Source organism: Pinus tabuliformis, chromosome 4_1, assembly GCF_031772625.1.
Source record: "Pinus tabuliformis cultivar Carrire ecotype Pingquan chromosome 4_1, CPIR1, whole genome shotgun sequence".
Classification (NCBI taxonomy): domain Eukaryota; kingdom Viridiplantae; phylum Streptophyta; class Pinopsida; order Pinales; family Pinaceae; genus Pinus; species Pinus tabuliformis.
Window position 1 is genome coordinate 560,928,858 of NC_142303.1, and position 12,525 is coordinate 560,941,382.

The 12,525-nt window shown below is 39.7% G+C and overlaps 1 pseudogene; it reads right to left on the reverse strand.

The window, feature by feature from the left end:
• Nucleotides 1-393: 393 nt before the first annotated feature.
• Nucleotides 394-2,079, reverse strand: LOC149177089 (uncharacterized; annotated as a pseudogene).
• Nucleotides 2,080-12,525: the final 10,446 nt, after the last annotated feature.

Below are 12,525 nucleotides of genomic sequence, written 5' to 3' on the forward strand. Positions count from 1 at the left end.
TAAATAAACTTCATCTGTGGGAAAACAAATTGATAAAAAAAATAGGGAGCTGGAACACCAATCGAAGAAGATAGGAAAAGAGCTGTCCATCTGTGCTGGCGATAGAACAACGTTACATTTTTTATTTCAAATCTGTTGATGACCAATGAAATCTGTGGCGTAGACCATCCTGAGTTGTAACTGAAGCCGAAATAGAACATTGAACCATATTCCTTTGCCACCGTGGATATATACGTTGAATTCAGCTTTTCGGTTTAGGACTTTTCACCTTCCCTGGGGTAGAAATGCGAGCATAACTGATTTGCACATATTAAGAACATAGGGGTGCGACTGTACATCCAGGAAAAGGGGTGGAACCGTGCTCATAGCCTCTTGTCGAGTTTTGTTCCAAACCTAGTTTTCTGGCTTTAAAAATTCATGAATCCTTTCCTCCCCATTGTGTAAGGAAAATATATCTTGTTCTTTTGGAGAAGCAGAGCCTTCTACACTATGGAGATAATTCCCTTCTTTTCCCCAGTTCTGACCTTGCCTTTTATTAGTTATCCCATTCCAATGAAGTGCTGGCGTGGTACCTTGAATGCCCTGGCTCTTCTGCTCATTATTAATGGGCTCAAAATGTATATGTCCAGGTCTCACTATTACAGGAAGGCTTTCTTCTTCAGCTTCAGCTTCAGCATCATCATCTTGATTTGATTTTTGAAGTTTCTCATATTTGGAGAAAAAACGGTTGTCAAGGGTGCTGTTTTTCTGAACCAACTCTTGGTTTTTTAGATTTTTGTTCTCGTTGCCAACGTCTCTTTGCTTTTTTTTCTCTTTGCACTCCTACTTGCAGACTTATTTTCTATTTGAGCTGGTGCAGAAGCATTCTCCATTACAGGGATCGGTGCTTGAACTTGCTCATGTTCTCTTTCAGGACATCTCTCTGCCATATGATCATTTTGCAGGAACTTCTCTGAATTTTTAGGTATCTTCGAACATTTCGAATTTTTATCTTTTATCTTCTTCTTTGATTTATGCTCTTTCAACTGCAAAGTATCATGATCTTCTGCTTTTTTTTTTTTTTGAATGGCTTTAATATTATTCTCATCCTCTACAGTGTCACAATGCATCTCTCTGTATGGTCTTTCTTTCTTATGCTTCTTGTGGATGTGCTTATCATCCCTAACTTCCGCAGCAACCTGCAGAGAATTATTGTGGTTCTCATCCATGGAATTCCCCCCCCCTTTCAGGATTGAACTTGTTCTGATCGCTTCCTTTTCCTCCTTGAAAACTCCTTTGAAATTGAAACTTTTTCTGCCTGATTTCCACCACCATCTCCAGATTTGGTTCCATAGTCTTCAAGCTCACTTTGATAGCCTCCAGCTTCTTTCTCAGACTCATCTATCGCAAGAAGCTTCACACCACCAAATCCAAGCAATTTCTCTCCAACTGTTTCAGACCCTTTTATACTCTCAAGCCCCTCATTAGTTAAGATATCTTTCTCAGATGCATCACTCTTCTTAATCACGCTAACAATATCTTTGTCCTTCAAAATACATGTAGGTTGAGAGGATGGCAAGGTGAATCCCTCCATCGAAAGCAAAATGCCATGAGGGAAACTGCGATGAAGCTGGAATGTAAAAGAAATATCAACTACAATGTCAGCTATAGTCTTCAAGTACGGCTTCACAATCATCCAGCATTGCTCCAATCCCTCTGATCTTTGCTATGACATGTGTTTTTGTTTTAAATGTAGGCGTTCAATCTGTGACTGTTAGCTTTTCATTTACCTGGGCCTTTTAAATAAAACTAATTTTTTAGTAAAAATAACTTTTAAACTAAAATTCCGCCTTGAATAAAGGGAACCGCCATTTCTAGCAGCAATATAGCTTGCTATGCCAGATGTAAGAGCATATATAACAACGAGAGGGATGCTTGCATGTCTACCTGCTGAAAGAAAGTAACATCTGGCACAGTCCTTGGACAATCCACTGCGATCTACTATTTCTCAGCTTCAGTGCGCTCGGCATTTGTCATTTGAATGAAAACCAACCTTTCAATAAACACGCCTTTGAATGAAGACTTTGCCAGAAAATCCATCGGTGACATGAATTTGATTACCATAAGAATGCTATCGTTCCACCTATACATCTTGCAGCAATTGAAGTCTATCTTCAGCCACTCATTGTCCCCTCATTTCATACAAACGAATGCTGAATTAGTCAGCCAAACCCTTCAAGTAAGAGAATCCACAAAAATTGGCAATAGCCGGATCACATAATACACTAGTCTCATGGCTCAAGTTCCATGCAGGGGGCTTGTCAACGAAGTATTTGACATTTTCAAAAGACATGGCTAGTGGTTGAAATGGAAGAATCATTCCTCGCTTTGGAGCAACTCCTGTTGCATCCTCCAAAGCCGACTCATTATTGCCTGTCATATTAGCTGATCGGATCCTAATTTGTCTCATCTGCATTTTGGAAGTATTATTGGCAACTGCAAAAGACAGAGAACGTGAGAACGATCTTCTTGACCTTGATGATCTTGTATTGAGCCCTTGTTCTGTACCATTCTGTTGGGATTGCGTTACTTTATAAGCTCCCTCAGAAATGACAGCTTGAGGTTTCCCAAGAGGATTTAGATATGCAAGAGCCATGTTAAACAACACGTTGAAGAGTAATGAAAATCCCAACAAAGCACCCACTCCTATCCAATACCAATATGCATGTGTAAACATGTTATGACGCTTTAGCGCAGTCAGGCCAAGATTCGTGGCATTGTCTGCATTAGTCTTCCATCTAGGAGCAAGCATCTCATTCACAGAGATCGCATTCTCTACATACATCAAAGGGGAGCTCCAGTAGCCCCATATCCACCAATTTGGAATTCTATCTCTAGGAAGAATGAATCCTCCAAGCCTGAAGATGATAAGAAGAGATAAAGATCCTCCAGATAGGGCTGGGCCTTCACTTGATTCTTGATTGGATTACAGCCTGACTTCACACTCTCGCACCCTGTTCTCAGATGAATTAAATCATCGGAATCACTGCTTTTCAAGTGGCATATTCATCCTTCTTTCCTCTATTCGGGAATAGTCAATATCTGCTATGACTGTTGCTTCTTCATGGTCCGTTGTTGCAACAATTTCTCCAAATGGCGCAACGAGAGTGGAGTGGCCCCAGGCAACATAGCCTGCATTTATGTCACGAGCAGGTGAACATGAAGCAACATACAGCTGATTATCGACTGCCTTGGCTCTCTGTAGTAGCTCCCAAAATATTTTATGTTGCAACCTGCTGATTCCATAGCTACTGCAATATTCACCCAGGAAACGACGACTCTTTACAACTTTAGGCCAGCTCTCCATGCTAATCTTCTCCACTCAGCTTCACTCAGTTTTAGGTACTCGGCTTCATGCAAATGTCAGCTTGAAATTTGTATTATATCAAAATAAAAACTGACATTCACGCGCTGGTTTCCGGAAAGAGGAAGGTGGGTTGTTGTAACAACGATCAACGATTCTCCCTGCAATCGTTGTTCTCCTACAGCGCCACGGCAGATGGGCTCTTCACACATCCTTTCAGAGCTCTTTAGTTTGCCTCACATTGGAGCTTCTGGTTACTGGTTAAGATGATGTTGGTCGTCGATTGCTCTGAATTCACGTTGCAGAATTGTAATGTCCTTGTGTGATGACTCCTTGAAAATATTAGATTGGTCGATGGACTGGCTAACGTTCCGAGGCATGCTGGTTTTGAATTGGATATCACCGCGACTTGGAACTTCAAACCTACACAGTGAGCTCTATTTTCCATTCTAGATTCATGCAAGCAGTCTCTCCACAATAAGTTGATGAACATATTCTCTACACACATCAACTCTCATCTGAGCTCAAATTAACCCCGTCGAAGATTAGAATCGACAGCGGACCAAATGATGCCTACAACAAATTGAGTTTTTTGATGAATCGATGATAAATTTCGGCCTTGGGGCTCTGTGCGCCACGCGTACTCCTAGTGCGCCACGCTTGGTGAGTGCGCCGCACCAGTGCAAAAATTGCACTGTGGAGGAGCGCCCAATGCGCCGTGTGGCCCATATTCGCCGCACCTTCTTCCTATGCGCCGCGCAGACTCATAAACACAGTCTTGGTCTGAAAAATCACCAGTTTTTCCCTCTCTCCATGAAACTTCGACATGAAACCAAAAGCAACGCCTAGAAGCTTGGAGCATTCATTCTGTCAAAACGGATGAATGGAATTCATGGAGCCCTTATAATTTTCTACACAGCAATGTCTTCTCATGATTGTGCAAATTTCATTTCACAATCATGAAATATATATTTAAAATGGTCTTAATCCAAGGTGCACTGCTCTAATGTGCTGACTGAGATTTGATTTTTCAGTAAAATTTTGCAAACAGTTGTTCGAGTGGCACTTTTTTCTCTCACCACAGGTTGGTTTACATGAATGCGCATGTACCTTTCGATCTGTTTCCTCAATGGTTGACTTCCACAAACTTTCACAACAAACATGGCCGTAATTCTGTTGCATATGTTCTCTCAAAACCTTTACATTTGTAAAGTGCTTCAAATAGCCAAGCTCAGCAAACAACATTGTCTTGATTTCTTTGGAGTGAATGATGAGTCCCGTTTATTTGTTGCAGGGTTGTTGAAGCTGCTGAAGATAATAAGGTGACCAAGGCCTGTATTTGAAATTCTTCATGACGAAAAACTTTAATCATGCACTTATTACTAACCATTGATTTGACGATTCAACCTTGAGCATTATTGCTAATGGTAATCTTGAAAAGGAAACTTATTGATCCTCCCTCTGGCCTGCAAGCGTTATTTCACACTTCTGGAGACAAAACCCTGGACTCAAGGATTAAAATGACTCTTTTTTGACCAAACTGGTATCTGACGACTGCAAATGATGAGAAATGAACCTTGGTGAGTTCGACTCTGACAAAAGACTGACAAGACTGAGTCTAACATATTCCATCCCATCGATGCTTCCAAAAAGACTAGTGAGCATATAGTTTTATACTTTTATGTTGGAGAAAATTTCTCTTCATAATCTATTCCTTATTTTTGAGAAAATCCCCTAACCACAAATCTTTCCTTATACTTGTTAATACTTCCATCTACCGCATGTTTAATCTTGTAAAGCCATTTGGAAGTCACCACAAATTTGTCTTCAGGACTAGATACGATTTCCCAAACCCCATTCTTGATTATTGATTGCTATTCTTCATTCATGGCATATTTCCATTCTTGATGATTGAAAACTTAGTCAAAGGTGCATGGCTCTACTTCTATTAGTTTTTTCATATATGATGCGTACCCATAGTATCTTTTGGGCTTCTTTATTTCTATGAATGTGCCTTTAGTTGTTCCATGTCCCTCCACATTTAATAGAGTAGATTTCAACCAGTTAGGTCTCCTTCTAGTTTCGAGGATGACCACAGGTTACATGGGTTCACTGAGACCTTCATCTTCATGATTTGATTCTTTATCCTCCCTAGTACCTTCCTCTTCAAATATAGGAAGTTCTTCATCATCAGAGTCCATAGGGAGATCCTTTTATTTCTTGAATGCAATACTTTAATCAAATATTACATCTGACTTAATTCTATTTGGTGTCCTTATTTTATGTAGATCCTATAGGTCTTAAAGTAGTTAATGTAGCCAAAAAATGTTCCCTTCATGCCAGAAGGATAAAAATTATTTCTCTTGTCCTTCGGTATATGAATATAGATAGGACAACCAAAAATTCGGAGATGATCCATGCTTGGTTTCTTCCCAGTGAACACTTCTTTAGAAGTCATGTTATCTAGTGACCTGTGGGGACTTCGATTTTGTATGTATAAAACTATCCTAGTAGCTTCACCACATAGAAATTTTGGCAAATATTAATCATGTAACATGGCCTTTAAACTTTCTTCAATTGATTTATTCTTTCATTCTGCAACTCCATTTTTCTCGAGATTATATGGAACTATAAATTCCCTCTTAATCCTAGACTCCTTATAGAAGGCTATAATTTCCTTTGATGTGTATTCTCCTCTATTATCAAACCTTAACATCTCGATTCTCCTTTTTATAAGGTTCTCTACTTCAATTTTGAATTCTTGAAATTTGATGAATACTTCATCCTTGGATTTCATTAAATAAACCCAAGTTTTCCTTGAATGGTCATCAATGAATGTTACATAGTATAGATTACCTCCAAGAGACTTTGGAGTCATAGGACCATAACCATCAAAATGAATGAGATCCAAAATTTCTTTTGATCTTGAAGCACTGCTTCCAAATGGCCTCTTGGTGTTTTTACCCAATGCACATCCCTTGCATACTCCTTCATGATATTCTTTTAATTCAGGAATGCCATTCACTATTGAATGTAGGGTTGGTAATATTTTGTGGTGAAGATGGAAAAATATCCTATGCCAAAGTTCACATGGGCTAACTTCAATGTGAACCAAAGGTTGAACGAGGGGAGTTAACAATCTGTAAATTCTTCCTTCACAGATCCCAATCATCCTTGCATCTTCTATGCTAGAGTTTTTTCCCATACTACAAGCTTTCCATCTATGGAAGAAATTCTATCTCCCCTATCTTCTAGACATGAAATGGAAAGAAGATTCTTATGAAAACCTAGAATAAACAGGATATTGTTGAGATGAATATTTCGTCCATTCTCCATCTCTAGCGAAGATTCTTATGAAAACCTAGAATAAACAAGATATTGTTTAGATGAATATTTCGTCCATTCTCCAGCTCTAGCGAGGTAGATTTAATTCCTCTTACAAGGTAGCTCTTGTTGTCACCAAGATTAATGGAGTAAGAGGAATTTCCTCTTGACATTGTTTTTAGTTTCTCGTGTTGACCAGCCATATGTATTGATGCTCCACTATCAATTACCCAAATATTCTGATCTTGAAATATGCTAGTGAGTGCTGAGAATAGTCCTTCGTCCTTTGTAGATGTCTTGGTCACTTCGTTCTTAAGAGAAAATAAGAGATCCCATACTTATTTGATGCCCTTCTTGAGATGACTTGCCACTTTTGTACACTTCTTTAGGAAGTTATTCAATGTACTAGAGATATTCATTATGCCCTTAGCCAACCTTAGCTCTAAATCATGTTGAGAAATCTATAGCGCAATATTTAAGATGATTTCTCTTTCTATGATAACTGCTTGCGATATCTTTTTACTTTTTATTACTTATTATCTTCTTTTCTTATTATTGTGTTCATTTTTATCATCAAACAACTAATAAAACAAGAAGAAAAATAGTACACAAGAAAACATGATAATCATTGTAAGCTTGGGCCAAAACCTCTCCACTTGAGAGGAAAGCCCGTAAATCTCTTCTCTTCTTATAGATTCTTCAATTGACAAATTCCAGGACCTCTAGACCAAGACCAATATGCTTCCAATACCAAGTGAAACCTCTCTTGATGATGTGCTTCCTTTGTCCAAATCAAACCCAGTCAAATTTGTTTCAACAACACAACTTCATCCCCTAGCCTCATAATTTTGGCCTTTACTGCAGTTCTGAAATTTTTTTCCCTCTGTAACTGCTACTACATCCACACGTGCGAGTGAGATTTTTCCTTCCAATGCCTCCCAGCAACCTCGCTTGAATTTCCTCCTTATCTAGGGCTATTAGGTGATCTATTATGCCCTTGCAACAACTTTGATCCTCTTCCAATAGGTAAATAATTTCGAAGTTGAAGCAACAAACCCTATCTTTCCTTCTTTGCATGTGTGAGAGAGAATTAGCCCATAAACTTCCTTTCTTCATCCTCCTCCTTCTTCATTAGCCTTCTTGTGCTTCTCCCTCGCTTAAATTAGTGAGAAGTGAATGTGTCCAGAGGAGGTCGAGTTCCCTCCTTTATATAGGCTTCTAAGGTGGGCGTGGCTCCTCAAAATATGTCAACTTCTTAGCTTCCACGTCAACTTGGTCTTGAATTGTGTTTTGACACTTTTAAATACAAAAATATTTTTTTTTACAAGTTACACTGTATACGATGGGGTCTTTAACTTATGACAATGACTCTTTTGACTTCATGTTGAGGCCTCGAAAATCGCTGCAACAACATTGGGGATAACCACCCGGTCCGGACCTTAGTACAACTCCTTTTCCGTTTGGAATAGTGGCTCCGACTGGGGATAATGGGACCAGTTTCCCAAAAGTGGATAAACGGGATGAATGGATGATTTATAAACTAAGCTAGCGGTGAGTGAATAACTAAACTATTAACCAGAATACATAAATTATGATCTATCCCGGGAACTTATTGAGCTTTAAAGTGCAGCGCTTGATGATCCGTGTCTATAAACAGGCATATAGATGACTCCATCTAACAGACAGGGACATTATTTCATTCATGATTACTGTGCTTAAATAGTTAAGCAAAGCGATTAAAGCGATATTACCACACTTATAATTTATATCATTGACATATACATGATTAAAAAAAACACATCATAAAACATCCAATAGTGGAATGAATATAGATCTGTTGTTACAGCGCATGCATATAATCAATAATAGCAAGAATAATCACATAACAATTCATATGAAAGGAATGAATTCAGACATAGATAGAAATACCATATGAGCTGCTTGACACTCCCAATATCAATCGCTACTTGTAGTTCTTCCTTCAATGCAAAAACATTCTCAACAAAGACAATAGTGCACAATTGCATAAAAAGCTTTCTTGTCGAATTAAGAACAACTGGTCCAGTTTCATAAAAGAATATTGACTGAAGCACAATAGTGCAAACTTCAGTCTTTTAAGTCTGGTACAAAACTTTACGACCCTTTCCAAAACAATGAAAGGGTCTATAAATACTAAATTAATCTAAATATCTATTAAACTGAAATCCTACTAAATTGGTATCAATAAATCTTGATCCTATTTTCCTCAGCGATCTGGCAATCGGCGACATGATTCATCAAGTAGGTTGCTTGCCTTTAAATTTGAGCTGACTTATCGCAAGCATTGGCTCTACTTCAGGAGGTTTGTTGAGGCACGAACTGAGCTGGGCGGCATAGGTGGCATCCTGAATATCGAGAATTATATACCCGATCGCATCTGTTAGGCACTTAAGGGCGGCTCTCTGTGTATGCGGCTTAATCAGGAAGAGCCAATATGCTTCCATGGTTAAACTGTTAATCCCAGCGATTAATCTCCCCTTTTCCTCTAAATCAGGATAACATGATTGCTCCAATGTGTTTGTTGTTGTCAACTTTCCTGGTGTACATTGGGAAATCATATTTGATAAGTAGAGAGTGTTGTTAACTAGTTCAACTAGATTGCTGGAAGTTGATTTACATCTTGAAGCCGCCCTCTCTGCTTTCATCATCTGAGACTGCCATTCTGTGAAGAGTATATCTTTATGTGTTTCTAAGATTCTGGGCAAATTTGCTGCTCTCCCTTGATCAGAATCTTGCCAGTCAAGAAATGCAGTTATGATCTCTTCGGCTTGATCCAATTCATTTCTGGCCTTCTCTACCTGCTGATTTATGGATGTCGTTAATTCACACAGTGGCTCTGCCTGAGCGATTTGTTGACACAGGAGCTTAATTTGGGATATTAATGCAGTGTTTATTTGTAATGCTTCTGCTCTGAATTCAACCACTTGTGGAGCGCCCTTTATTTTTTCGAGCTGCGATGACAATTGAGCGATTTGCTCATCCTTTGTTTTCATCATTTGCTCGTTTGCTGCCCTTAATTGTGCCAATGCCTCTGATAATTATTTCTGTTTCTGGATCGCGCTTTGGTCGATCCTTTGCTTTTCTGCCTGCAATTGTTGAGTTAGTTGACTGTTCACTTGCTGTTGTATCAACAATTGCTGCTTTGCCTACTCTGCCTTCTGCTTTGTCTCAGCTAACTCTGCCTGTAATAAGAAAATCTCTTGATCCTTGGTTTTTAGTAGCAGACTTACCTCCGATGCCTTATCAATTGTTGCTGCCGAATAGGCTCCCGCATACTGCGACAGTTTTGTCAGGTCATCGGAGGGGTCAAATTCCTCCTTCCAAACCACATTGCCCGTAACAGTTTGCTTTGGGAAAAGGGAAGGTTGATCAGTCCTTCTTCTCTTCCTTTGTCGTTTAACCACTGCTTTATGCCTTGGGCTGTAGAAGACATCAAGGGGAGGAATATCTTCTACCTGCAAAATGATTTGGTCGGAGGGGTCCTTTGGTATTACCTCAACTTCTTTGGAAATGGGTGGGCCGCTGGTTCCACTTAGAACCTGAGGTGAAGTGATGTCCTGTGTATCGTTGGTCTTGGAAGTGTCTGTATCCTTTGAACATTCCAACCCACTGATGATAGAATCAAATTGCTTCCATTGCTGGAGCAATTTAGGGTCAATATGAGTATCTATATTGACATCAATGGTCGTTTGTTTTTGCTTTTCGGCTTGGGACTCCTTCCGCACTTCTTCCTGCTCTTTCTTCTGTTGCTCCTCTTGTTCTTTCTTTTGTTGTTCCTCTTTCTCTTTCCTCTGTCTTTCCTCCTGTTCTCTCTTCTGATCCTTTGTTATAACGGGAGGTTCCTTTGACTGTTGTTGATCGGGCTCACTTGACGATGTCGCTGGGGTTGTTGCTAGTAAATCTAGAGGCAGAGTTTGCAACCTCTGTTCCCTAAGTTTATTAAATTCAGTCAACCCTTCATCATTATATTTCGCTTTGGCGAATGATTTAACCTGATTTATTGACTCAGCTGAAGAGAACAGGTCGTCAAATATATCTTCCTTATGATCAAATCTTGTCAGTTTGGCCTGTTCTAGTGCATTATAGGCAACTTTATTTGGATCGAAATGCCTATTTGGGAGAGTCGCCAGAGTCAAGGATTGAATTTTTGTGGCTTCCTTTTCTGCATGTTTGAGATCATGCAAGGTATATACACCACACCTCAAAGGAAAAGAGGGCCAGCCTTGCTTCTTATTTTTCTTGAGCGTTTGTGTAACACTCTCAGCAATGATTTGGTAAGAAATTTCCCTTGCTAGCAGTTTATCTGGTATGTACAAAGGGAGGACATGAGGTCGGGCTTGGCTACCGAAAACTCTTATGTAGGTAAACCTTTCCTCTCCAAACCATCTACCTATTGCGGTTAAATCAATTTCGGCTTGATAGGAAATCTTGGGAGCAGGTTTATCGAAAATGGAATAATAAATAGGCAACATAAAGCCATTACAGACTTGGTATAGATGATGTTTATAAGAAGATTTCCACAATTTCTGATGATATATATGAATAGGCGTGGGGTCTTGTGCAGTCCACCTCTAGCCGAGTACGGGGAATTCAGAGTTAAAACAGAGGGTATCTAGAATATAGGCACTGTAGTAAAATGGGGGAATTACCCTTTCAGAAATACGGGTCTTGCTTCTAAACTCAAGCACAGCTTGTGCTAATTTGTCAGAAAGGATAGTGGCCCAATCCATAATTATACTGTTGCATGCTGCTTCCATTAGAGGAACCATTTATATGGTAAAATTAGCAGAGTCATGCAATCCCCATAATCTACACATCATTATTCCAGCATAGCAATAAGGAGAAGCCAGAGAATCAACCGAGTACTTACCGGAAGATTCGTGTTTGTGCTTGGCCGGATTTTGTCTCCAATCCCGGATGGGTTCAGATTCAACTTCATTTTCGTTTGCGAATTTCTCCAGGAACGCCTTATTATATATCTTCTCTGGCTCGGGTAAATGATACATTTGCCTTAGATCATCTGCCCTGAATGACCCGAAAATTCTCCCGTCTCTGGTGCTAAAGGTTCTATCCAAGATTGGGATTTCTTCAGTCGCCCACCGTACTACGTCTGTGTATGGGAGAATTTGCTCCCTGGCCGCTATCCTGTGAAGGAAAGAGTCGGCTAAATCCTTGAGAGTACTCTCAGACTTCCGAGTTAAATCCACAGTAGCTTCTACTATTGTCCTTGCTGGTTCTTCGGCTTCAATCAGGTTGTAGGTGCCTTGCCAAGTAACTCTGACGAGACCCGTACATGTAGTATCAGATATCAAGCCCTTCTTTTTGTCCACGACAGCTTGTCCTGCATCTGGTGTAGCGAAAGCGCCTGTGGTCTTCTTGGATTTCTTCCCCATCTTGCTTGAGCTTTCTCCTATGGATGAATTCTGCACAGCGGCGAAAATAAACGTAACACAGAGATATGCTAATGAAAATCCAATATGGGAAAGATATATTGATCAAAGCGTGCTGAGAGATTAACTCTTAAAAATGGCCACGGATACAATCCATGGGAAGATCTTACAATTACATTAAATAGCTGTTTAAGACCTGCCACCCATTAAATGCTCATTATACCATTATTCGGCCGAATGGCCCGCTTAAGCGTGCTATGGATATTTTGGCGGTTGAGTGCAGGTGATCGATTATTTAAGAGATCAAGATTTAAATATGAATGGATCGTAATATCCCTCCATTTAACGGCTTTTTTGAAATCCACGCTATATCATAATCGGGCGTCGGGAACACCTAAATCCTTATGTTGACAATTTTGAAACCCTGAT